This window comes from Alexandromys fortis, unplaced genomic scaffold (assembly GCF_014885135.2).
Source record: "Alexandromys fortis isolate MF-2015 unplaced genomic scaffold, M_Fortis_MF-2015_v1.1 scaffold_136, whole genome shotgun sequence".
In the NCBI taxonomy this organism is placed as follows: Eukaryota; Metazoa; Chordata; class Mammalia; order Rodentia; family Cricetidae; genus Alexandromys; species Alexandromys fortis.
In genome coordinates this window covers 2,617,835-2,645,592 of record NW_026068024.1, presented here as the reverse complement: position 1 = coordinate 2,645,592, position 27,758 = coordinate 2,617,835, and the positions used below count along the sequence as shown (strand labels likewise).

The following is a 27,758-nucleotide window of genomic DNA, read 5'->3' as shown; positions in this document are numbered from 1 at the left end:
TCTCTGTGGCACTGGACTAAGTGACTCCAGGTGGAGAGAGCCCCAAGCCAGAGTCAATAATTAGTTTCAATGTTGCAATTGTAGAATTTCTGGAAGGCTAACGGCTAAATTCGCAGTTGCCTCTTGCAGTGCTCTCCTAAATGGACAGGGAGCAAAAGGCTGCACTGTGTTCTGAGTTCGAGTCCTTTGGGGGTGGGGGAGCCATGCCCCTGAGAAAGATTCTATATGCCTGATTGAAAAGAACTTCGTGATCTAGGAAAGTTGGAATGTTGCAGATCCAGAGTCAAATTTATCTTGCGCTGTCTTTGAGCCCCTTTAGAGCCATTCATTACCCACTTCTGGGTCTGACCTAACATCCTGTGGCCATCAGGTGGAACCTTCTGGAATGCCGACTGCCTGCTCTCTTTCGCCAGCCTCAGACCTGAAGGGCATGTTTCTAGACATGTATTTGAAAAATGCCTTGATTTATGACTGTTCCGCAACTATAAAAAATTTTGCAAAATTGTTTTTCATGTTGGAACACATCATTTGGGGTAACTGGGATGCATGTCCCTAGGCCACAGCCACTCATATTTGGCTCCAGGATAAACAAACTTTTATTTCTTTTGAGGTGAGAGCTGGATTGTCCATTGAGAGAGCTCAGGATCCTGGCCGGCCACTCTCCAAGATTACGTGTCTCCCTTTGTCCTGCCTTCTGCTCAGTGACTGGAAAGTGGAAGATGGGGTTGAGGCTGCATAGCTAACCTGTTAGTCTTTGGTATGCTTTTTGTAAGAGCAAACTGTGTTAGGATTTGTTGAAGTCAGTGTCTTTTGTGCTCTGATACAGAATTGTATCCTGAGTGAGAACAATGATACTGCATGTGGTATTGAGTCTATACGATCAATGCAAGAAAACCAGGCTTTAGCCTAAGATGCAAGCAACACCTTAGCCATCGCCCAGGCTACACGCAATATTGTACTCACACATCAACTCAGAGGCATAAAAACATTCAGGAATGTTTCCTTTGGGGCGTGTTACAGTTTCTCCAGTGAGGCGTGACTCATGTATGTTAGGACAGTGATTATCCAAAAGATAAGAAATCACAAGTGTTGGTGGAGTTTCTGAGGAATGGGAACCTTGGTTCTCTTAATGGGAAGATGATTTAAAACAGCCATTATGGAGGGTCCTTAAAAGTTAAAACAAGAGCTACGATATGATCTAGCTATCTGTTCTACTTCTGCACACATGCTCAGAGTAAAGGAACTCAATACCCTCCAAAAGATGCCTGTGGCTTACCCTCATCCTAAGACACCCTTCACAATCACCTAATACAGAACTGGCTTCAAAGACCGTTGGTAGATGAATCGATTTCAAGTGCGATTTACATCGCTAAGTATCATTCCATTACCGTAAGAAGAGAGCCCCAGCGTTGGAAAATATGGGTGAACCCCAAGGGTGTTGACTGAGGTTTCTGTCCTGCCTGGTTCCAGTAGTCATTAAGTCCCAAAGAAATCATACAGAGGTCTACATTAACTATAAACTGATTGGCCCATTAGCTCAGGTTTCTTATTAACTCTTATATCTTATATTAGCCCATTACTCTTGTCTATGTTAGCCACATGGCTCAGTACCTTTTTCAGCGAGGCAGTCACATCTTGCTTCTTTGGTGGCTGGTGAGGACTGCAGAGGAATGGGCTTCCTCCTTCCCAGAATTCTCCTGTTCTCATTGACGTGCTTCTACTTCCTATCTGGTTGTCCTGCCTATACTTCCTGCCTGACTACTGGCCAATCAGTGTTTATTTAAAATATAATTGACAGAATACAGACCATAGTCCCACACCACGAGGGCATTGTATGAAGAGAAATAAGGAACACAAAAGAGATAAATGCTTTTATGTCCTCATTCAAATGTGGAAGCTACAAAAGTCAAACTCCTTGAGCAGAAGGTAGAAGGACAATATCAGTAGTGGGGGCGGGGAGGAGGTCGTGTTAAAGGAAATGGGGTAAAAGGTACGGATGATCAAAAGGTATAACTTCAATTCCAAGGTGAAAAATTCTGGGAACTAACACGTAGGATGGCAGCTGTGGGTTATAGCACAGCTCTGTGAGCTTGCAGTTTGCTGAGTGCATCTAAGCATCCCTCGGCTCACACCCACACTCACACACAGGCACACACCTGCTTGCGTTGGCTGTGGGGGGAGGGGTAAAGCATGCTGTCCATGGTTGGGCGTTAATAGTGTTCGTTTATTTGACGGTGGCAGTTGTTACACCCGTAGCAGTGTAGTTCTAATTGCTTACCTGCACAGATTATTGTCTTGTCTGCCCTCCTTCATGGATCGTCACAGCAACCATAGGATGCATGACTTTGTGGATCATGTGTCCCTCCATATTTATGAGGGAAAAAGGGAACCTGTGCGTGAAAAGTGAGTGAGCGATAAAGGTGCCTTGTCACGTTAGAGGGGGCAATCAGATTGTTTCACATACACACATAACGTGTATGTATGCCTCAGAAAGATATGGGGGATGGGTAAGACAATAATTTATACTTTAAATTATTAAATTAAAACTTGGACTTTAAGTTCACTTTTATGTAAGAAAATAAGAAATTAGCACATTCTTTGTTGTTCTAATGGCTACCTTCTTACAAAAGGACTTCTTTAGCAATCCCCTCTCCTCTCCTCTCCTCTCCTCTCCTCTCCTCTCCTCTCCTCTCCTCTCCTCTCCTCTCCTCTCCTCTCCTCTCCTCACCTCCCCTACCCCCTCTCCTGAAAGGACAACCTCAGGTGTCAGTCATGGGGAGCCATCCACTGTGTGTTTGAGACAGATTCTCTGTCCTGAAGCTCCCCACTTAGGTCATCGAGTCCCAGGGAGAACTTCCCCTCTCCTGGAAGTGTTGTTTGTCCTTTACCCTCTGTAAGTGTGTAACTCAGAGCGAGCACCCATCCCCAGACTAGAAGACTATGTGAAGGTGCACAAAGCAAGCAGTGACTAGCTGGTGGGCTGGTGGCCTCCCTGTGCCCCTGCCATTGTGTGTGTGTGTGTGTGTGTGTGTGTGTGTGAGAGAGAGAGAGAGAGAGAGAGAGAGAGAGAGAGAGAGAGAGAGAGAGAGAGAGAGAGAGAGAGAGAGAGAGAATGTGTGTGTAACTTGGGGAGCCATTTCTCAGAAGGCCATTTATTTTGTTTTTTTGAGATAGAAATTCTCATTGGCCTCGAACTCATTACACTAGTTCAGTCAGGCTCCCTGGACAGAGAGTCCCAGGGGCTGGCTTTTTACCACCTCCCCAACACAGGAGTTACAAGCTCTGGGGAATCAAACTCAAGGCCTCATGTTTCCATGGCAATCATTTGACTGACCAAGCTATCTCTCCGGTCACAACCTTTGGATAAATTTCATCAAAAGGTTTCTGTAATCCTGTTGTGTATTTAGGCCATGATTATGGATATTTGCGGGAAGAAGGGGAAAAGGGGCTCAATAGGGAGAAACAGGACTTAACAACTGGGGGATAAAATACAAAAGTCTGTAGAAACGACATGTTCATATACTACAGTCCGCTTCAGACCTGTTCTCCCACTGTTTCTGCTTTTATTCCCACCTGAATGTTGCCTAGAAAACTTCGTAATACATTTTCGATTTATAATAAAGCAAATTTCCTGATAACCCCCTATTCCAGTTTTCCTAACATTCCCTCATGTTTTCATTTCTATTTGATCTTTGGGGTCATCTTGATAAACTCCACAGATAATCCTCATAGGATTCTTTCCAAGTGGGATTGCATACATTTTACAAATAATTAATTTAGAGACAATTAGGACCTTTATAATATTGTCATTCTATCATTCCAAAAGAGGGTCACTCTCTGCATTTATTCTGTCTTTATTTCTGACCTTTGTAGAGTTGCGTGTGTGTGTCTGTCGGGTCCGGCCTGACTTGTCTGTACGTTCCTGAAAAAGAGAATGTGAATTGAGAAAAGAAATAGACAAGAGATAGAAGAGTCTTCCAGTGACTTAAGATAAGGACTTCCAGTGAATACTGTTAAAAAAAAAAAATCTAAAGGGGAGGGCACAAACTTCCATGATACAAAGAATAAGCAAACGTAATTACTTCCTTATATCTCAAAAAACTTATTAATTTCACCCTAAGTCAAACATCCTTCTGTCTGGCCTTTGAGGAGCAAGGCATCCAGTAGCTACACCATTGTTCGTCCTTGAGCAGCAAGAATAGGTTTGAACTCTCTGACCTTTAATCAAGATGGAATGGGTTCAAAACTGTGGGTCCTCGTGTGTGTGTGTGTGCATGTATGTGATGTATGTGTGTGCATATGCTGTGGAAGGCAGAAGTCAACACTGGATTTCTTCTTCTATTGCTCTCTGTCTCTCTCTCTTTTTTTGAGATAACATCTCTCTCTGAACTTCGAGTTCACCCATTTGGCTAGGCCAGCTGACCAATGAACTCCAGGGAGCCGCCTATTTTCCCGCATTCATGTTACAGACAAGCTGTACTTGAAGATTTATTTATTTTTATTTTATACATATGTCCACTTTGATTTCATGTATGTCTGGGTACCTCATGCATGTGGTGCTCACAGAGGCCAGAAGGGGGAAACTGGATCTCCTGGAATTGGAGTTTAAGGTTTGAGCCGCTGTGCGGGAGCTGGGAATCAAGTCTAGGTCTTCTGGAAGAGTAGCCAATGCTTTCAATGGTTGAGCCGCTGCTCCTGCCCTCTGCCCACAGTGTTTCGTGTGGTGCTGCAAATCTGAAGTCAAGGTCCTCATGCTTGTCCAGACTCTTCACTGACTGAGCCATCTCCCCAGGCCCTGTGCAGCTATTTTTAAGCTGATATTCTATAAGTCAGTCTTACACTTTTCTTAAGAAGTTCATTACTTGATGATTTTTATTCTTGTTGCTGCAATTAGAGTCTTTCTGTGCTTATATTTCCTGATATAACTCTTGTCATATTCCTCTATCTGATAAGAAAGGTAGAAGCTATATGGAGAACTCATTAGTCCCCTGCTTGGATGCTAGCTGTGGAATTAAGAAGCAACACTTTGTATCCTTTATCTTCTGGACCCACAACAACTTCTCTTGAAGCATAGGCACTCCTATCTCTTGACCCATATGAAAAAAAAAATGAGAGTAAAAAAGAGTATGAGGAAAAATAAGTCAATTAATGCTTAAAATATTCTACTGTGCTATATATAAAGTATGCATCTATGGAAGCAATATGCTAAATACATCATTTTTTAAATGCTTTATATTATATGACCTCTAAGGACAAAGGTCCACTCACTCAAAGAGCAATATTATATGTGTCCTTTCTGTAGTGCAACACACACACACACACATGCCCAACACACACACACACAAAACACACGGACACAATACTCCTCTGTAGTTTCCAAATTTTTGCCAATTAATTAATTCTACTTTGAGAAAAAAAAGCATGAAGGAGAAAACCTGAGAAGACTTGAAATGAAGCAGAGAGAAGAAGGGAACCGTCCGGGCTTTCACTAAGAGTGTCTGACTTCAAGGTAAGGTGTGCATCAGAAACTGAAACCTGACCACCGTACGATCCCTGTGATTGCAGATGGACAGAAGAACAGAAATGGGGGAGCGAGAGAAAGCAGATGAAAGGGGGAAATGACCGCATAAAGAGTTCAGTATGATTCTGCATAGGGAGGGCTCTTTGATGGCCAGATGGGCCAGGGCTATCGGCTGCTTTGTTGATCTTTGGTTTTCAATAAGAGGGGCCATTTTCAGAATGAAAAGCACAGCCCTCAGCAGCCTAGAGGAGGTAATACGCCAGAGCAGGTCATCTCCGGGATCAGATGACTGAAGCGCAGAAGAAACCTGTCAATGTCTTGTCAAGGCAACTTTAGGGAGGAGTTTCAAGGTCACAGCCGATGGGAGGAATGTCCCGGGCTGCAGAAAGACAGGAAGTCTGAGCGCCAAAAGAAGAGCATTGCAACAGACAGATGCGCTGGGTATACATTGCCGGGGGGGGGGGGGGGGGGGAGTAGCCAGGGTTTTTAAAAAGTGGCCCTAATCCTTTTAAAATGGTAGTGTGTTAACTTCTAAGTCCCTGAAAGAATAGCCCTTGCCCTTCCTCTAGTCGTCCCTTTCTACCCATTAGACTAGCTAGTTGGCCAGTGCACATACATCTCCACTGCACTCAGAGCAAGGTGGGGCAGCTGGAGGCCCACCCTGTTCTAGCTTCAGAGCTCAATGGAGCAACCTGCATTTCTTCAAGGGCTATTGTTGGCTAGACCCTCTGCAGGTGTGCCAACAATTGTCACATTTTCCAAGACATTCCCAAGGGAAAACAGGTCAAGGGTGCTCTTGCAATCCATGGCAGTTGGGGACTGGGGGACTGAAGCACTTTAACCGTCAAATAACTCTTCAAGACCAACAGGGAAAGACTTAAGAGCTTACCGTGGGAAAGGTTGTCTTGGATGGCCATGTACTTACCGACTCTTTCCTGGGCATAGGCATCAGATGCCTTAAGTCCTTTCTGCGATAGTGTAGAGGCCTTTGATGCACAGGAGAATGGATGTGTTCTGGGGCCTCTTGTGTCTTTACATATCCCGCTTCTGTCAGATCTGTCAAAACTTGGAGAATCCAAAGGGCCTCTCGGGAGGAACTGAGACCTAACTTTGAACCCAAACAAGGCAAGAATTTTAAGAAGCAAAATGCAGAAAGCGGCCCAACTTATTGCACCTCATCTCACCGAATGTCTGCGGGGCGAGCGGATTAGATGGGAAAGGAGCGAGTCCTAGAGGGATATACAAGTGTTCCGTTAGAAAGACAGCAACAGACATTCTAAATCCTCACGCTGGGAAAAAAATAACCAAAATGCTCCTGAATACTAATAACTCCATTCATAACACAATACCTCCATCCACAGAATTTCAGGAAAGAATGAGTAAGAATGAACAGACCACATCCTATCAGGCCCCGTGCGTACCAGAGAGTCTCCAGTCCCGCGTGTCTCGTGTCCTGTGCTCTGCTGGGAAATGTTCTTGTATCCTGATGAAGGCTGTAGACTACAAAATGAGGTGAATGAAGTGTGAACCCATGGCAACCATATGACTTAGGCAGAGGCTGTCCAGATTTTATGAACATAGGAAAGAGAAGAGCAAACACATTCTCAGGCTGGGGAGGGGACGCTGCTGGATGAGGTCTATCATATCCTCAGCTCTGAAAGCAAGAATTGTTGTCGCGTCTCTGGAAGTAATAATGGCTCCTGAAATTGTGACAGTTCTTTCCACCAACCTTTAACAACCTGACTCCTTGACAGTGCTTTTACTTGTTTAGTTAAATGGTTTTCTCTTCACCCTCGTAGACAGCCAGCAGAGGCTTTTTGTTACATTTGCTCACTATCTTCTCACGATCCTTCCTCTGACTGGAAACCCCCCTCTAAGAGCTAAGTTTCCCACCTAGGCTTCACGCATGGAAGCAGACACGTAGGCACCAATCCGATATGCTCATGCAGAAATCCACTTCATGGGGGAGCACAAAAAGATGGAGATTTTGTTGTTTTATTTCTCTGGTTGGGGCAAAGAAGACGAAGAGCTATAAGGCCTCCTTGAAGCAAGAAATGGTTTAAGTTCTGGGGGCCAGACCTGAATGCCCTCAGTTTGAGCTGCACACAGCATGGAAGCTACACTATGAAGGCGGGAGTAGGTCTGGCAGTAGAGTTTCTGCGGGGACAGCGGTGAGGACTTCGTGTCGGCGACCTGGCTCTCCTGACGTTTCTGTGGGTCTCTCAAGAGTCCCTACAAAATCCATGCCTTGCCTAAACTATTCTATTTCTACCACCTCGGCTCTCTGAAGATCTTATTGACCTTCTTTGGCCTCGCCTTCTTATGCCTTGGGCTTACTACATGTCATGGAGGATCCTGATTCTGGTTTACACATCACAGACTCAGAACTTGTGGACTATTTACACTACTGCCCGGAACAGTAAGTTTTCTCTTGTCTTCGTCTCTTAGCAAATATGCCATGTACCTCCATCGCCAGTGGGTGGTTTTGCCAACAGGCAATGAAAGAAAGAGCAAAATGTCATAGATGTATCTCGTCCTCGGAAGCAATACACATAGATGAAAGTGTGCTTTGTACAAGGCAGCATTTCCCCCTTTCTTTTCAAAATTGCCTAACGCTTTTTTAAGATGTGTATTTATTTGTGGAGTATGTGTGTGTGTCATGGTGTACGTGTGGAAGTCAGAGAACACCTTGAGGGAGGCAGTTCTCTCCTCTACTGTGTGAGTCCTGGGAAATTCAGCTCAGGCCATAAGAGCTGGTGGCAAGCAGTTTACCTGCTGGGCCACCTCACTGGTCCCTAGATTTCTCTCTCTTACAGGGTAATCATCCACCCTCAAAGAAGAAAAAAATACAGGTTAAAAATGCAGACCCAAATACATCTGTAAACTCCTTAGTGGTAACAAATATTTAAAATGAAATCAATAAGTTAGTCACTTGCTTCATACGCAATACCAAATAGCCCGGGTGGTTATCTTCATACGAGTCTCGGACTGCACGGGTGGCTCAGTATCTCGTGATCTCCCGTTAGCCTCAGTACAAAGTGTTACGTTAGAAGGGACTACAGTTTAATGGGATTTTAGAGATTTTGGATTGCCTAAAAGTAATCTAATGACCCAAACAACTCTTCCAGATTTATAACTGCGAAACTTAAGAGAGCATTTCTCGGATTGCACCATGTACATTTTAAATTTTTCTCAAGGCTTATTTTAAACCTCCAAAACATTCAGACTCATTTGGCATCATTCGGCAGGTGAAGGCAACACTTTGGGAGTGACTTGATCAAATCCACATGCTCATCTCTGTGGTGAGAACTTTCCCCCTTACCTTCATTTAAGAAATAGACACTAAGTGCTCATTTATGAGAAACCAAAGCATTGACTAATCATGATCATTTGTATTATGGTTTCCTTTCTGCCCATAAAAGGGCAACTTGTAAAACTCTATAGCGCCCCTTTGTGGAACAGGAGAGCAATTGCCAGCCACTCGAGGTTATGAGTTTAATTTGCATTTGTTTGTTTTAAAGAGAAACTTTCTCTAGTGTGAAAATAGAAGCTGACCACAGGCAGGAGTGAACTAATGGTGCATTGTGGATTAGTTTATCCTTCCTAGTAGTGGTCCCTAGCATGTATACTTCCGTGACTAAAGAGACAACAAAAGCTGATGTCCAAATTTCTGCTTGTATTTTCCACATATAATACTCCAAAATGAAGACATTTAAATAATTAGAACAATATTAGAGACATCAAAGAAAGTCTTTTTTCCTATGGGGAAGGACAAAACTGGGCACAAAATAGAATGGCAATCTGTCTCCAAGCTTCATCTCATGATCAAATCAGTTAAAGTTCAAGAGTCCGTACATAAAATAATTCACACCCATGGTATTATTCCTGCTACAGATTGTGTGTTCTGAAAGTCTAGATGGAAGTAAAACCAAGGCTCTGTACCCGAAAGTCATGCCTGATTCTTCACACTGGAAGAACGGATTTTTTTTTTGTTTATTTTTAAAACAATCTTATTTTACACACCAATCCCAGTTCCCTCTCCCTCCCATCCTCTTGCTCCCCCAACCTTCTCCCCACTCTGGCCCCCATCCACTCCTCAGAGGGGGTGAGGCCTCCCGTGGGAAGTCAACAAAGTCTGTCACATCACTTGAGGCAGGACCAAGGTCCTCTCCCCTGTATCCCTCTATAGGGAATGGGCTCCAAAGAGCCAGTTCATGCACTAGGGATAAATACTGATTCGACTATTAGTGGCCCCACAAACTGCCCAAGCCATGCAACTGTCACCCACACTCAGAGGGCCTAGTTCATCCTTAGGCAGGTTCCCCAGCTGTCAGTCCAGAATCAGTGAGTTTGGGTCAGCTGTTTCTGTAGGGTTCCCCATTATATCGCTCTTCCCTCTCTATGACTGGACTCCAGGAGTTCAAGTCAGTGCTTAGCTGTGTATCTCTGCATCTGCTTCCATCAGTTACTGGATGAAGGTTCTATGATGACAGTTAAGGTAGACATCAATCTGATTACAGGGGAAAGGCAGTAAGTATAGGCGCCCTCTCCACTGTTGCTTAGAGTCTTAGCTAAGGTCATACTTGTGTGCTCCTGGAAATTTTCCTAGTGTCTGGTTTCTTGCTAGCCCCATAATTGCTTTCTCTTTCAAGGTTATCTCTTTCCAGAAAGAGAGAGGGGGGGTGGGGGAGAGAAGAGAAGAGAAGAGAAGAGAAGAGAGGAAAAGAGAAGAGAAGAGAGGAAAAGAGGAAGGAAAGAAGGAAGAAAGGAAGGAAGAGGACGAAAGAAAGAGGAGTTCATCTGCAATTTTGTCTCTCTCATCATTGCATGGGCCACCATATTATTTCATTTTCTAATCAAAGCTAGACTTTCCTCATTGTTTCCCTCAACATTATAACTTGATTATGAAATGGCCCCCAAGGCTCCTGTGTCAAAAGCCTGCCCCATAGCTAGTGGTGCTATACCCAGAGGGGACGGGATCACGGGGGCACTAGTTTCATTCACTGATGAGTTCATAACTGGCGTTAGGAGGTAGGATTCAACCGGAAGGAGTAGGTTACAGGAGGTTGACTTTGAAGAAAGGGTATATCTCATCCCTGACCTCCTCCTGTTTCTCTCCCTGCTCCTGCATATCACGAAATGGGTAGCTTTTCTCCACTATGACTGCTGCCATACGATATCTGCCTTGAACAGCCCTAACAGGAAAAGAGAAAACCAGCCACGACAGAAGCCTCTAAACAGTAGCCAAAATAAAACCTTCCTCCTCTTAAATTGTTTAGACCAGCTGTTTTTCACAGCAATGCAAAGTGGTAAACACACCCATTGGCCTCAAGTTTGAGGTTACTCCGAAGGGTTGTCCTAGGTCTTTTTCTTTGCTTTGCTTTTCTTCTTTTCTGCTTTTTCAGGTGAATTGTCTCCAAGACCTTAAACTCGCCCATGCAAAAGACATATGAAGACGATGCACACTCCAAGCTAAGAACTAAACCTCAAAAGCAAAAGCATGACAAAGAACAAAACCAAGATTTCCCATCCGGGGACGTTTCTAAGGCAGGGCCAAGTCTTCAGCAGTGTCAGGTTTCCATTAAACTGCATTGTACCATCTCTGAAGCAAAAGTCAGCAAAAACCCAGAGGAGAAAATTTCTATAGTGGTAACCCATCCCGACAACAATAGCATTTTTGTCAATATTAGAATTGTCAAAAGTATCATTATTTGGGGGCTGGAGAGATGGCTCAGTGGTTAAGAGCATTGCCTGCTCTTCCAAAGGTCCTGAGTTCAATTCCCAGCAACCACATGGTGGCTCACAACCATCTGTAATGAGGTCTGGTGCCCTCTTCCGGCCAGCTGGCATACACACAGACAGAATATTGTATACATAATAAATAAATAAATATTTTAAAAAAAAGACTACCACATAGAAATTTGTCACATCAGGATGAATATGATTAAAAAAAATGGGTGTGAATTTATAAAAAAAAAGTATCATTATTTTATAATAAATGTTAAAAAAGGGTAGGCTCTGATACTGGAAGAATGTGCAGCCTTCAAAAGACTGAAGAGAAATAAGAAGCATTGATGAAGCAGGAGAAACCTGAGTGGACACTGAAAAGATCACAGATGTACTGAATTGTGTCATGAAACCAAAGTGCCATGAAATTCATCAGGAGACGATAATAAAGAGAGAGGTTAAAAACAGCAAGTGTCTCTAACAGCAGAAATAGGTGCCCTGGATAAATCTCAAAACACCAATCACAGAGAAGACACCGCAGAGAATTAAAGAGCAAAGCAAAGCCCTGTTTACCATTCTGCAGGTTAATTTCAGCGTTATTCATGTAAGAACCCAGTGAGTTCCACTCGGAAATAATCCTTGCTGGTTCAGACTTGTCACAGCTCGGTCTTAAATGACGGGATTTCTCGGCTGTCAGAAAGATGTAAAGATGGGTGGGGAGAATAAACCGGCGTCCTCTTAGGCTTTGGAAAATGAAGAATCTTGCGGGGGCGGGGGGGGGGATCTGAAGAAGAAGAAAGCCATCTTGAGCTTTAGATTCTGCAGTCCTTTTAGGAGTCTTGGCAAACTGCTGGCCTGGAAAGTCCCTAGAGGGTCCCTCCAGGACACACTTCTGTGGTTTTTTTTTTTTTCTTCTTCGCCTGCTGAATGCCTGAGGCCTCTGGCTTGGAGACTTTTTGTTTTGTTTTTGTTAATTTCCTACCTTAGGATTCTCTTGAGTGGAGGTAGTATAATTTGGACTCCAAACTTACATGATTTCAGGTTCTTTGATTGCAAATTCTTAAAATAGACATCTTTATCCAGAAACTAAACCAAGACAGCTTCATGTCACCACTGTGAGTGAATCCATCTTCCTCCTTCTGAGGTCACAGTCCTTTGAAGTCTGTCTGTCTGCTGGAGACCCAGTTACCTTCAGGAGACCCCGTTTTTTTGTCCTCCTGCCTTTTTTTATTTCAACCCGAACCCCTAGATTATGCAAACTCACAGGCCACCCCCTTTCTAACCCTATCTCCCAGATCATTTGCTGAACCAGCTTATGTATTTATCCTGCTTTATTTGTTTCTTCCTGGATTCTGGAGACTTCCATATTTTCTGGATCAAATGATAATCATATTTGTGTGTCATTCTAAATAAATGCATACTTACTGTCTAGAAATACTAAAGTTTATTTACCATATTCCAGTAATCTGAACAACATACTTAGTAAAGGTATGTTGGCTTGAGTTAAACCAACTAGTAGATTTAATTCTCAACAGTAGTAAACCTGTCCTTGAGTTTCATTCAAGTTTTCCACTCAGAGCTGAAAATGTCCTCTTGAAACCAACACTGTCTATCCAGATTTTGTGCTAGCTATCCAGAAAACTTCAATAGAGGAGAGGAGAATTATTACTATTAAAAATGGAATGAATGTAAGAAAGTGAAGAGAAAGAAAAATGGTTCGTGACATAGGGCCAAGAGAGGGGGCACACAACCACAATTCCAGCGCTCAGGAGCTATAGACGGGAGGAAATGAATTTGATGCCAGTCAAGGCAACATAGCAAGATACTTCATCTCAAAAAAAAAATCATCTCAACTTCACTTTTCATCAGGGAAATATCATTCAAAACTGGAAGGCTCTCTGGGACTAGGAGAGATGGTTCAGCGGTTAAGAGCACTCGCTGATCTTGCAGAAGACCAGAGTTGGATTCCCATGTGGTAATCACTCACAATACTCTAGCTCTAGTTCCAAGAAATATGACACTTCTTCTGACCTCTCTGCACAAACACACACTCAGGTACACAATACACATGCAATAAGATTTTTTAAAAATGACTATTTAGAAAAAAAGCAACCATCTGTCACACCCACAGAAAGAAGTGTCAGTGAGGATGTGGGAAAATGGAAACTCCCACATTGCTTGTGGAAATGTACATTTGGACAGTAACCCTGGAAAGCAGTTATCACTGCCTCAAAATGTTAACCTGGTGACCACGTGACCAGAAATTCCATTCTTACATATTTACCCTGAAGAAATGAACACATTATATTCACACAAAGTTTGTACATGAATGTTCATAGCATCATAGCTTGTAATATCCAAAAACAGGAAACAAATTAAATGGTCATAAATTTAATAACGGTAAAAAATGTTTGTCTTGTTTGTCTACACAATTAAATATCTTTTTCCAGCATTCTATGACTGTGAAGAAACACCAACACCAAGGCAACTCTTATAAGAGGAACCATTTAATAGTGGGCTTGATTACACTTTCAGAGGTTTAGTCCGTTATCATCAAGGTGTGGGGATAGTGGCCTGCAGACAGCTCTAGAGTAGTAGCTAAGAACTACATTCTGATCTGCGATCAAGAAAGAGACAGACTGGGCCTATCACGGAATTGTGAAACCTCGAAGCCCACCTCCAGTGACACTCTTCCTACAACAAGACCACACCTACTCTAAAGGCCACACCTCCTAATCCTTTCAAACGGTTCCACTCCCTGGTGAAGAAGCATAAGACTATATGAGCCCATGGGGGCTGCTCTTATTCAAATATCCACAGACTGTAACAAGAATGATAAGCTGATGCATTTTATTGCACAGATAAGTCTTGTGAACATATCACTAGAAGAATCCAGGTGTAAAGGACACTGTATTAAATTATTCCATTTACATGAAATGCCCAGCATGGTGAATCCCTGGAGACCCAAAGTAGACTAATGCTTGCCAGGGCATGGAGGAGGGTATTAGGAAGGAAGGACAGCCTTGCAGAAGGTTCTTGAGGATGTGAAAAAAAAAACCCTCTAAAATTATGAATAGCTGCATAACCCTATAAATACCTGAAAATCCTTAGCCTGAAGCCTCAAATGAACAAGATTTATGAAAGAAGCCATGACGATGAAAAGTGACAGAGACAGAGACCCACATTGGAGCACCGGACTGAAACCTCAAGGTCCAAATCAGGAGCAGAAGGAGAGAGAGCAGGAGCAAAGAACTCAGGACCGCGAGGGGTGAACCCATACACTGAGACAATGGGGATGTTCTATCGGGAACTCACCAAGGCCAGCTGGCCTGGGTCTGAAAAAGCCTGGGTTAAAACCGGACTCGCTGAACATAGCGGACAATGAGGACTACTGAGACCTCAAGAACAATGGCAATGGGTTCTTTGTTCCTACTGCATGTATTGGCTTTGTGGGAGCCTAGGCAGTTTGAATGCTCACCTTACTAGACCTGGATGGAAGTGGGTGGTCCTGGGACTTCCCACAGGGCAGGGAACCCTGATTGCTCTTTGAGCTGATGAGGGAGGGGGACTTGATGGGGGGGGGGGGAGGGAAATGGGAGGCGGCGGTGGGGAAATGACAGAAATCATAATAAATAAATAAATAAATAAATAAATAAATAAGCCATGAGAAAAAGAAATTGGAATTTTTTTTCAGTGTACCCTATCCTTTCTATAAAGTTCCATGTTCAGTTGCACATTCTTATGCACATTCAAATTGTATATGGGCTCAATGATAGTTTGAGGCATTCCTCCAAATTACAGAGATGCACCTTCACTTCACAACCTCTTTGGTTGTTGTTGTTTCTTTTTTAAAGACAATATCTCACTACATAGAGCTAGTTTTCTTTTTATTGGTCGTTATGTAGATATGGCTAACCTCAGATTCACAGAGATCCAACCTGCATCTACTTCTCAAGTGCTAGGATTAAAGGCATGTGATAACACAGCACATCTTGTCTATTATTTCAGTCTTTTTTGGGGGGAGGGGGTTCAATTCCGGGTTTCTCTGTGGCTTGGAGCCTGTCCTGGAACTAGCTCTTGTAGACCAGGCTGGCCTCGAACTCACAGCAATCCACCTATCTCTGCCTCTTGAGTGCTAGGATTAAAGGTGTGTGCCACCACTGCCCGGCTATTATTTCAGTCTTAACTACTGAAATTGACTCTCAATCACATGTTACACATCATACAGTAATTATATTTGCATTGATATAGGTGGAGCAGAAATTGGCTGCAAACTGATTAGAGAAGCATGACGAAGTTCAAGGAGTACTGACTATAGGCAGAGGTAGAGGCTGATAAAGATGAAGAGCATCTGTTTGGAGAAAGTGTTTAGATAGCAAACCCTGTTGATGCCACTATGGAGACAACCCATGAAGTCAGTATAGAGCTGAACTCAGGGTTAAATTGAACCGTAATGTAGACAGAAGTTTCTGTCCTACTCAGTCCCACAGCCATTCAGTACCAAAGAAACACACAGAGGCGTCTATTAATTATAAACTGTTTGGCTTATTAGCTCAGGCTTATTATTAACTTGCTTTTACAATTTAAATTAACCCATAATTTTTATCTATGTATAGCCACATGACTTGGTACCTTACTCAGTGAGACATTCTCATGTTGCTTCCTCTGTATCTGGCTGGTGACTACAGACTGAGCCTTTCCCCTTTCCAGAATTATTCTGGTCTGGTCTCCCTGCCTATACTTCCTGCCTGGCTACTGGCCAATTGGTGTTTTATTAAATTAATGTAAGTGACAAATCTTTACAGGGTACAAGAGCATTATTGGAGACTGTACCTTTGTTTCTTGGCTGCCTAGGCTCAAATAATTACACAGAAACCATATTAATTACAACATGGCTTGGCCAACAGATTAGGCATATTCCTACCCAGCTCTTATATCTTAAATTAGCCCATTTATTTAGTTTTTTATTTTTTTGGATTTTCGAGACAGGGTTTCTCTGTAGCTTTTGGTTCCTGTCCTAAAACTAGCTCTTATAGACCAGGCTGGCCTCAAACTCACAGAGATTCACCTGCCTTTGCCTCCCGAGTGCTGGGATTAAAGGCATGCGCCACCACCGCCTGGCTAAATTAGCCCATTTCTATGTATTGCCATGAGGCTGTGGCTTTCCAGTAATGTTATGGCATCTTTCTCCTTCAGCGGCTTCATGGAATCTCCTTGACTCTGCCGACTTTCTCTCTCTTTATCTCTGTTCAGATTTCCCACCTGGCTTTACTCTGCTAAATTGTTGACCAAAAAGCTTTATTTATCAACCAATTAAAGCAACGCATATATACAAGGACATCCCACATTATCTCCCCTTCTCTAGCTAATTAAAAAAGAAGGTTTTGCCGGGTGGTGGTGGCACACACCTTTAATCCCAGCATTCAGGAGGCAGAGGCAGGTGGATCTCTGTTCGTTCAAGGCCTGGTCTACAAGAGTTAGTTCCAGGACAGGCTCCAAAGCCACAGTGAAACCCTGTCTCCAAAAACCTAAATAAATAAATAAATAAATAAATAAATAAATAAATAAAATAAGGAAGATTTTAACTTTAACATAATAATACCACATATACAAAACAGTTATTAAGCAAGAATTATAGTTACAATATTTAGTCTATTTACATTTGGCAAATTAAGGAAAATATTTTATTATCTATCCTTTTTGTGAGTCTTAATTTTATATCTAATTTATCTTTTATCATATTTAAGGAAAACTATAATTATCTGTCTTCAACTCCATCAAAGACCCCAGAAGGATATACTATTACCTAAGTAAGCAACTTCCAAAGTTCTAGAAATGACAGAGACTTCTTGCTGCCTGGACAGTCACCAGATCTTTTGTAACATTGGGACATCCATCTTCAGCCTATAGACCCATAATATCTGCAGACTTTTCAGTGAAGCAGGAAATGTGAACATCTATTTTGTCTTGTACTGGCGAAGTTTGTCAGTTGCTTTCTCTGTGTCCTGCAGAATGACTGGCAGTTTCTTCTGTGAAGCAGGAACCCTGAAGGACCATCCTGTCTTTTGGAAAATCAACAGTCACTTTTTTTGTGGGTCCTGCATGTCAAGTTCACACAGCATAGCATAAAGCCATCCAAGCAAGAGCAGCTTCTTGCCCAAATGGCTAGCCTTGTCACATTGAAGGCAAATTCCATTAAGAGTTTTTTCAATGTCCATCAACCTCTCTGAAGTAATTGGTGCTGCCAGAAGCAGATATGTCTCACTGTTGAGAAAAGTCTAAATTCTTAAAACATTTTAAATGACATATTCTTTAGGTCTTTGAAATATTTGATGAATATCTATCCATCTGAAATATATTTCTGTATATCTACAAAACCTAACTAACATGACTACGGTCTGACTATTATAGATGACTATCTTTTAATCATAATTTTAATTATACTTTACATTTTAAATGTGCTGTATAAACATAATACGTTAAACAATTTACATATAACAAAATTGATCTTAAATTACGAGAAATAATGTTTCTCTAATATTATGTAGAGGTGAAATCTGGCTCTCGAAAATTTATTTATCTCGTTAAAGTGTAGATTTAGGTCTCTGGAGGTGAAGTCCAGGACTGGGTCGAGACAGAAGGATAGGGGACCATTTGAGTAGAGCCTGCCAGCGCTGGAGAAACACACATGAGAGCCATGTGGTTCCAACCTACTTTTCTATGTTTATAGGGGAGGACCGTTTTTATTTTTAGAGGTAAGCTATTTATTGGTCCTAGTTTCATAAGTGGTGTTGGGCAGTACAACAAGCACATGGCCACCTGCCTTTGTGTTTGCAGAGACTCAAAGCAGAGTCAAATGCTCCTTGAAAAAATGGAGTTATCCAGGGCAAGAGGCAGCCCCAAAGCCAGCATTTCACAGAGTACCTTGAGACAGAGCATGGTGTTTTCTCAACACTTCCTTAAGAGTAGGCTCTGTTTCCCTTCTCCTCCTTCACCCATGACTGCAGCTGAAGGACAGGCATAAGAATATGGCTGTGGGGGTGGAGCCAAGCGCCTTGTCTTGTTAGGCCATACTTCTGAACAACACTCTCAGCCCCAGTCACTGAATTCTCAAGAGCAGACAGTCCCTTTCTACCAACAGTAACTCCCACAGCACTATCCTGTCTAGCTCCCCCAATTTCAAGCATCTCCAGATGACTCCCATCGATAGCTGTCCTCAAATGTGCCTACTGTTTCTATGGATGAGCACTCCCGGAGCAGTTCCAGAACAGCAGCCAAGCATCTGGGCGGGCCTGGGAGTGAGGGAGGCCCAGGAAAGCGGTTGTTCCTCCTTTGGCCTCAGGAGAGAGGCCAAGAGTGAGCAATAATGATTAGATTATGCTGTAATGATTATGGCCAGTGAAGGGAAATTTTAATGAAAAAACAAGTCACGTGCTGAGTCAGAAGCTAAACAAGTTGTCTAGAAAGATGAAAACAAACGACAACTGGAAGTCTGTAGATCCTAGGATGCTTGATAAAGAAAGCCTAATGTTGTTGCTAATTTTTACATCTCTCTATCATTCATCTATCTATCTATCTATCTATCTATCTATCTATCTATCTATCTCTCCCCAGGGATCGCACACGTGTGCAAGTACACACGTGGAGGTCAGAAGACAACTTTCAGGAATTGGAATCTGTTCTCTCCTTCTACCACACGGGTTCAGGTGATGAGACTCAAGTCATCAGGCTTGTCATCAATCATCTTTACCCACTGAACCATCTTGCTGACCCTTCATCATCGTCATCATCATCATCATCATCATCATCATCATCATCAAGCAATTTCTTACAGATGTTGACATTTTGCCTGGCCCAGGAGTTAAATAGATGAGTTTACTTTTTCCTCAATCCATTCTCACACAGCACTTTGTCTTCTCCATTTTCATGCATGTGTGTGGGTAATTTCCTATTTCATCGGCCAGCGTTCTCATGCTGACCCTCTGCCCAGGATGACACCGAGAAAATGCGCATTTATCAAACACACCATAGACGCAGCATACTTTTACTGTTGGCTTCATTTTGCCCTGAGGAAAGCTATTTTTTTTTCCTTTTAAGGTGTTTGCAGCTACAGAATCAGGGCAAGAGGCGGGATGGACCACACATGAAGAATCTGCACGCTGGTTGGCTTGATCTCACTCTTAAGTGTCGAGCCAGGAAGTTTGAAAGTAAATCAAACTGCAATGTGTTTGACTGTGTGGTAGGGAATGACCTTGCCTGTGCGGAAATCATAAACTAATGTACCATAAGAAATCCTTTTCGATGAGAAGTAATAGTCGTTGCAAATAATGTTTCATATTTTTAAAATGAGTTCCCAAGGTAATATCTCGAGATAGATTCTACCTGTTAATCAGCAGGCTGCCCAGCCCTGAGGCAGAAGGCAAGAGCTCTTAGCCTAACACCCCTACAATGGAATCAGAAGCCTGCTCACCCCAAGATGGAGAGCCTCTTACCCAGAAAAGAAGTAACTGAAGACTGGGTGGGAGAACCGCAGGCGTTGATAATGTGTCAAATAAAGAAAGCAACGAAGAGAAGAAAAGGACCACAAAGTGAGTCCTGAGGGCACAGAGGGAAGTAGAGGAGGAAATGCCAGTAAAAGATGGAGTAGGAACCACCAGGAAGCTGGACCAAAATCAGAGAATAGAGACGGTTATGCAAAGGCCACATACAGGCATCAGACCGAAAGACCAAGTTAGAGATGGACAATAATCGGGGCCACCCACCATCCTTGTGGAGGTTCTCAGTGTCTGCCACAGAGGCTTGGCTGCAGAGAACCGAAACCCACAACAGGAGATGGAGGAGAAAATGAGAAAGTGGGACTACATGCTCATGAGCTTCCTGGGGATTTTTGTGAAAGGTGACGAAGTGTGACGGTGCATCTAGGCTAGAATGTCAAAGCAGAGTGGGAAAATGTTGTTGCGGCTACTGTTTTGAGACAGGAGATTCTCGAGCACATGGGATACAGTCAGTGCAGGGCTTCAGGAGAGGGGACATTGACAACTCCAAAGGAGACAGTGCCAAGACTGAAATGTTTAACTCTGAGTAGACAGGACAGGGAGCAGATGTCAATTCTAAAAGAGAAACAAAAAAAGATGATGTCACTCCACACGCAGATAGTTTGCAGAATCTGTTTGTTTGTTTGTTTTTGTAGAAAGACATGCTAGCTTCTTCTGGAATTGCTTTCTCAACCCCCAAGGAAAGTATGAGCATTGTTAACTCAAGAGATAACAATGGACACTGTGTTTGATGGTTTAGGAAGAGACTGGCCAGTGTGAAGTAGCCCCCTCTGTAGAATAGCGGAGCAAACCTATGCAGGAGACAGCAGCTGGACAGACATATTAGCTGTGCCTGAGGAGTGTGGCTTTGAGTTCAATGTAGGTGACTGCAGATTAGTGCAGGGTTTTCCCAGGCTCCCTGGACAGGGCTGAATGAAGGACTAGTTGTGGAGCTGAGTTCAGCCCCTTCCGAAATTCAATCACATTGTTATAATGGAGCAGAATGAGCCATGAAGTTCATAATATGTGACCATAGAATTCATTCCTGGGGGCTGGAGAGATGACTCAATGATTAAGAGCAGTTGCTGCTCTTGCAAAGGACCTAGGTTCAGATTCCAGCATCCAAAGGGTAGCTCATAACTACTCTTTAACTCCAGTTCAAGGGATCCAATGTACTCGTCTGAATTCTGAGGGCACCAGGCACACAGTGTACATAGATACACACAGAAAAAAAAAAACCCCTCATAGATATAAAATAAAACAAATATAAACAATTTTCTGTTAGAGAATTCCTTTCCAGTAAGGACAGAAGTGTAGACACGGCTGGTAGCAAACAGTATAAAGCAAGCCAACAAACAAAAGCTTGGCTCATTGACAATGAAGCTGTCATTTAATTCCTTTATTTGTTAGAGCACAGATATCAGAGCCCTTGAACAGAACGGTGCAAAAATGCATCAGAGAATGAAACAGAGATGCTTAGCGTGTCTGATTATCTAGCACAGCAGGATTAAGTTCAAAAGTGAACTTGGGAGCTGCACATGGCAGCACACACCTGTCCCCTCAGCCCTCTGTCAACTAAGGAATTTCCTACTCAAGGCCATTAAGGAGGATCTTTTGGTAATGTCGATATAACAAAAATATCAGAAACACAAAAGATGAAGCCACATCACAACCCCCCCGCCATCCATGACCCTCGGGTGGGTCCTGCACTGGAGAGCCAACAGTCCAGAAAGCACTGGGTGTGGACTGTCAATTAGATTAACATTTTATCCTTACATAAACTCACAACACTGATGACTGTCCTGTGATTAGGTAAGAATACATCTCTAGTTTTCTTTAATTATATTTATTTATTTGTTTTTATTTACCCAGTGTGTGTGTGTGTGTGTGTGTGTGTGTGTGTGCTCATACATGCCACACACGTGTGCAAGTGGAGAAGAGAGGACAACATGAAGGACTCTGTCCTCTCCTTCTGTTCTCCGGGTCCTATGGAGTGAAATCAAGTTTCCGGAAGTCATCTTTCCCTGCCAAACCATCTTGTTGGCCCCAGAATACACCTGTTCTTGTGAAATGCACCAGGAAAGATTTGGAGATAAAGAACCCCAATGTGTGTGATTTCCCACCAAAGGGATGAGGGAATGTGTTCTATATGTAGGTTAGCGTAGCCTGTCCTGTTTAAAGACAGCACAAGCGGCAAAGAAAATGGGATAAATGTCAACAAAGTGAACCCAGGTCAAAGGCATATGGAGATGTGTATTAGTTTTGTTTGTGCTTATGCTTTGTAAACGATATTATTTTCAAATAAAGTTAGTAAAGACTATAGAACAGATATAATTGATATAGAATGTAATAACAGAAAGCTCCTAGAGATGCCGTCACTTGAATCCTTCCTTACATAGACAAGAAAACTAAAACCAGACAAGTGTTGTGGGTTTTTAACAGGAACACACCAAACTCCGGCTTAGTTCTGCTTGTAAAGTTAGTTGTGTACCTTGATCCTATAACCTGAACATTATACTCTTGGATATTTACAATCCCAGTCTAACATCCTGAGCTACCATTGGGAGAGGCTGAGGATAGCACCTACCAATTGTTGTCAAATCTGTGTGGTGATTCCAGGTACACAACACGACAAACACACGTCTGCAAACATTAGAAACAATTCCCCCTTATCTCTAAAAGCTTGAATAATGGGAATATTTAGTCCTTAAATGTTGTTGCCATTGTTATTTTAAATCAAATTCACAAGGGAAACTTTTTACTTGGAATTTGCGTTGTGGAGAGGCTTTTTGATGTGTTGACTTGGTTTAGTTCATTGTTTGAATAAATCTGATGGAAAGTTTTAAATGGCATCCTTTATTGCTGCAACTGCAGATTGACGTGGGGTTATAATGCAAAATCTCCTCAGGCAGTTCCACTGACTGTGATATTGCACAGAGCCAGTGGAAAAAATCACAGTCATAGTGTTTACATTAAAAGACCTCTAGTCTTTGTTAATATGCTTTATTTATTCAATATGGAAATTTCTTAATACTTGATTTTTGCTTTTGCAGTCAGTCATCTATGGAATAACTCGTGGGAAAGAGCCATACACTACCTTTAACCACATACATGTTATTCTGTTCCTCATGTCTTCCTGAAAATTCCCATCTCAGAGCTGGAGAGATGGCTCAACAGCTAAGAGATCTTCTTGCTCTTGCAGAGTTCCGTTCCCAGTACCCACATGGCAACTCACAATTGTCTGTGAATCCAATTTTAGGGGATCTAACATCCTTTTCTGGCCTCCAATGGCACTGCATGCACGTGGCACACATACAAACCAGTAGGCAAACCATTCATGCACTCAAAAATAAGAGACACTTTTAAAGTAAGATTCACGTCTCTGGCCAGAAGAGATCACTCAGTGGCTAAGCGCCTGCCCACTGCTTCTCTAAGGGACCTGAGCTTGGATCCCAGCACCCACATCCAGGCAGATCCCAATCAGCCAAACTCTAGGTCCAGGGGATCTGGCTTTCTTTTGTGGCACCTGCAGGCACCTGTACTCCCATGCGCATGCCCACAGACACAAAAATTAGAAAAACAGAAAGGAGACAATGCTGCATCACTCCACCTTAGTCAGAGGAACTCTCCTGAGCATTCTGTCTGCTGGACATATTTTCTCAGTTGCTCATCGGGGTTCATTTTCACTTTGTCTTAGTTTAATGAGATACTCCGGTTGACCTTAGACCCTAGATACTCTGTACTTCATGACGTTCACCATGGGTCTCCTTGTGTCCAGTGCCTCTGATGACAAGACAAGGTTAAATTTTATCATAGTTTTCCTACACTGATGGTGCCCATTTTCCCCCTCAGTATGAATTTTAAGCAGCTTGACCTTACAAGGATTTCTGGGTCTGTAGCTTGAGAATTTTTGTTTTCTTGATTTTTCTTAAAGTGGAATATTTTAACCATTTTTCCTTTTTTTGTATGAGACTCTAGTTTTATGCATGCTGGTCATTTGATGCTGTCCCAGAGGTCACTAACGTTCTCTTCACTAATATTCCTGTCTGTTCTCTCAACGGCAGCTATAACAATCACTGTTGACAGCCCCCCGACTGATAAACCTGCCATGTCCAGCACATGCCGATCCTGTTCAATGGATTTGCTTTTTCAGATATTATTCTCTCATCTCCAGAACCTCTGTTGGTCCTGGTCTTTGAATTACAGTTTTCACATTGTCGTTATGTGTCTGCACGCCCTGTAGATGCTTTAGCATCTTTTAAAGTTATCTTACGGTCCTTGTCTTCTAATTCCAAAACTGAGTTGTCACTCAGGCTGCCGCTGCTGGACATGCTGCCCCCCTCTCATCTATGGATGGCATTTTCCTATGTCAGTCATGTCTACATCTGTACAAACTGTGCAGACACGGAAATACCACGGACGACACACTGAAGAACTCTGGGTTTCATTATTTTCTTCTGAGGGGTATTACATTTTACCCAAGCAAAAATCACGGATGGATCACCTATCTCTTGATGGCTTGATCAGGTCTTAAAGGGGTCATCTGTGTAAGCCTGGTCATTAATCTTCTGGTGGTTTTCTTAATTTTTGGAAAGTGGCCTTTGCTCCTAGGTCATGGCCCCTCTGTGGGCTCAGTGGAGAAGCCGAGATGATTACAAATCTCATCTAAGTGGGCCGGGCAGGAGCTGCAAGGTTCGAGTCCCCAGACGCTCGGCGTTATCAGTCCTCCTTCTTATGTTCGCTTCCCTCTCTGACTTCTCAACAACTCATCCCCCGCCATCACATTTAAACATCGGCCACAAGTCTGGAAGACGTTTGTAGATGGCCCAGCTCCCTGACTATGGGCTTCTTAACCTAGCATAGCTTTATAGATGAGAACAAGTTCTATGTCATCACTGGAATTATTTCCTCAAACAGTCTTTGCTTGTGCTAAGGTACGTAGGAAACAATTTTCAGAAGTTGAATGCTACAGTGATTTTGACAGAGACTAGAATTTTGTAGTAGCTCACAGCCGGGCAGAAATCATTTGGCAACAAGCAAGTTTCCCTCTTGGTAAAGGCTCTGAAAACAAAGTTCCTCACAGAAACTCGTTATCTCTTCTCTGCCTGCGAGCCTTCACTCTCCACAGGTTTGCCCAAAGGAAGCGTTTGAGAGAGCCGAGGGTAGTCTCAGTTTTTGGCAGTTGTTCAAATGTGACTGCAGGGTCTGAGACTTCTAGGAAGTTCTAGAGAATAACAACATCCACAGGAAGGCCAAGAAGGCTGACCAGACACCTCTGAAGCTGTGTGCTGCTGGGGAGACTGAAGCTGGGGCTCACGTCCTGCCTAGTCAGGTGCACTTTGTCATCATCTTAGCTGCTCCCCAGAGCCCTCAGGTCAGGGTCAAAGATCACGTTCCCCCACGAGAGCAATGTTGAAATATGTGGTAATTTATTCATCAGAACTCAAACTCTAAGATCTAACTAGCTACTTGAAGTAATTTCCCAGGAAACGGAAATGAGAGAAAGACACGTGCGGTGTCCTTCACCTGTAACCCCAGCACTGAGGAGGTTGAGGTAGGAGTTGAGGGCAAACTAGACTACATAACAAGATCCAGAAACAAGTACATGATATAGCGGTGCACACCTGTAAAGCCAGCACTCAGGAGGCTGAAGTAGGAGGATGGTCACATATTTGAGGCCAAACAAGACTACATATAAGGCCTTGTCTCAAAGTGGGTTGGGGATAGGCACGGGAGAAAAAGAAGAATACTTGGGTAGGTTTCATGAAATTTCGCTAAATCCTGGTGTTTGGGACTTCCCTTCTACTTAGACTTCTTCTGTGCTTCCACCAATAGAAGATGGGATCTGACTGAATCTCACATATCCCATGAGCCTGTTGGTCAAAGCCATAAACATTTACAATCCAGTCATCGACTCAGAGTTCCCAAAGGGCATTCCAGTACTACTGCTAGATATTAAAGAGAGTCTGAACTATGAAGAAGCAAGGTTTTTTTTTTTTAATTCCTCAAACGACATTAAGCACAAACCACGGGACTAGCTTCACTGTCAGAATGAGTTAAGGACACTGGTCAACAGGCCAAGCTCCGACTTCTTAAGGACAAACTCTGTTTTGGCACCTTAGGTTTCATATGCAGCGAAGTAGTCCCTAGGCACCAGAACCTATTTGCTGTGCCTTGGTTCCAAGGATCACAGAATCAGAATTAACCAAGTTTGAGTGGAAGGAGCTTCATCTGGTGAAATTCAAAAGCAATTTTTTTCCTTTAAGCCAATTATTTACTGGGATATTTGAGTTATTGAGATGAAAGTAAAAATGTGTAATCAGTGAATTTTTGGTCGGTAAATTAAACAAGGCAATAAAATAGCTGTGCTTTTATGGTAGTTTGGTTTTATATTTGTTTGTTTTGTTTATCCTAGATAAGCTTGGTGTTTAGTAACCCATAAAGTACTTTTCACATAAGTACTGAGAAAAAGTTCTTCAAATTATTTATTATTTTGTAGGCTATCAGAAGTATCTAAAATGTTAGACTTTGTCTATATCTGACCATCTATCTAACTTTGGGGGGATTAAAGAAAGAGCGATTTCTTTTTTCATTTAAAGAATTCTTTTTCATTTTACACACCAACCCGTTCCCCCTCCCTCCCCTTCTACTGTCTCCCCTACCTTCTGCCCACCCATCCACTCCTCAAAGGGGGTAAGACCTCCCTTGGGGAGTCAACAAAGTCTGGCATACCAAGCTGAGGCAGGGCCAAACTCCTCCCCTGAATCAGGGCATCTATTTGACTTTTATTCCAAGCTCCATATGAGGCCTGAAGTTAAACGGGGATAAAACTTAACTTTGGGATTTACGGAGTTCATGAAGACTCCGTTATTATAGCAAGCATCTTGTGCCCTAGGAGGACTGTCCTTGGGTCTATTGGTCACAAAAGAGTGAGTAAGGAGAATAGAGAAGGACATGGAGAATGTTCCAGTCAGATAGGAAGATGCCGTGCCATCCGGAACAAGCAAGCAGAGCCAGCAGTCCGCCAACTCTGCCAGAGGCATGATAGGATGGCAGAAAGGCGTGGCGGGCCAAATGAGACACCCAAGCACTGATAAACCTCATCCAGGAGATTGGATTCATGGAGAAGAACAAACTGGAAGGACAAGACTGGAAACAAAGGAATAAACCAGAAATTTCCACACCTATTCAGATAAAAAATTTGTGGCAATGGAATATTTTTTAGCCATGGGAAGAAATAAAGGACTAGACCGTGCTACAGTACAGATGATCCATAAGGACACCTTGCTATCCCAAAGAAGATGACCACAAAGGCCCTGTAGTGTCTGATTGTGTTGCTGTGAAATGCTAGAACTGACTAATTCATGGAGAAGAAGATGATCGGGGATGGCTATGGGCTGGTAGTTAGACAGAAGTGAAAGATGGATAAGGGAGGTTGGAACTCTTTCTGGAGGGATGAAGTGTTCTAGACCCAATTGTGGTGATAGATGTGCCGCTCCGTATCTGAGAGCGGAGTGAGCTGCATGCTGCAGAGGGATGGATTTGATGGTAGTAGCTCTGTTTGAAAATGCCCCACTAGATGCATAAGTCCCTGAATTTGATCCCAAACCCACATCACCAATCCCTGGCAGGCATTTCTTTTAATAAAAAAAATAGTGAAATGGAAGCAAGAGAGGTCCCAATGCTCTGATCCTGTCCTGCTGATCTGTGTGGATGTGGATGGACGCCAGAGATGGGCACAGAATGTTTGCTCTGAGGTGTCTGCAGAGTGTATTAGTAAGCTAAGGGCGCTATAACAAAGACCATGGGCTGGGTGCTTAAGTAACAGGAATTTATTTCTTACAGTTCTGAAAGCAGGGGAAAAAACAAGGTCAAAGTGCCTATAGACTAGGTGGAAGGTCCTTTCTCTCTGTAGACACACATTGGAGAGAGAGAGAGAGAGAGAGAGAGAGAGAGAGAGAGAGAGAGAGAGAGAG

At 42.9% G+C, this 27,758-nt stretch overlaps 1 long non-coding RNA gene across 3 annotated transcripts in view; it reads right to left on the bottom strand.

The window, feature by feature from the left end:
* The window catches only part of LOC126514571 (uncharacterized), a 39,217-nt gene that overhangs the window by 676 nt on the left and 10,783 nt on the right, over positions 1–27,758 (bottom strand). Inside the window, exons 2-4 of one of the 3 annotated variants that reach the window (XR_007595613.1) lie at positions 6,447–7,021; positions 3,866–5,086; positions 2,279–2,390 (exon numbers count right to left, since the gene is read on the bottom strand). This is a non-coding gene — a long non-coding RNA (uncharacterized lncRNA). Of the gene's footprint in view, positions 1–2,278; positions 2,391–3,865; positions 5,087–6,446; positions 9,503–27,758 lie in introns of those variants that run through there. The other 2 variants (XR_007595611.1, XR_007595612.1) reach the window with 2 other exon arrangements.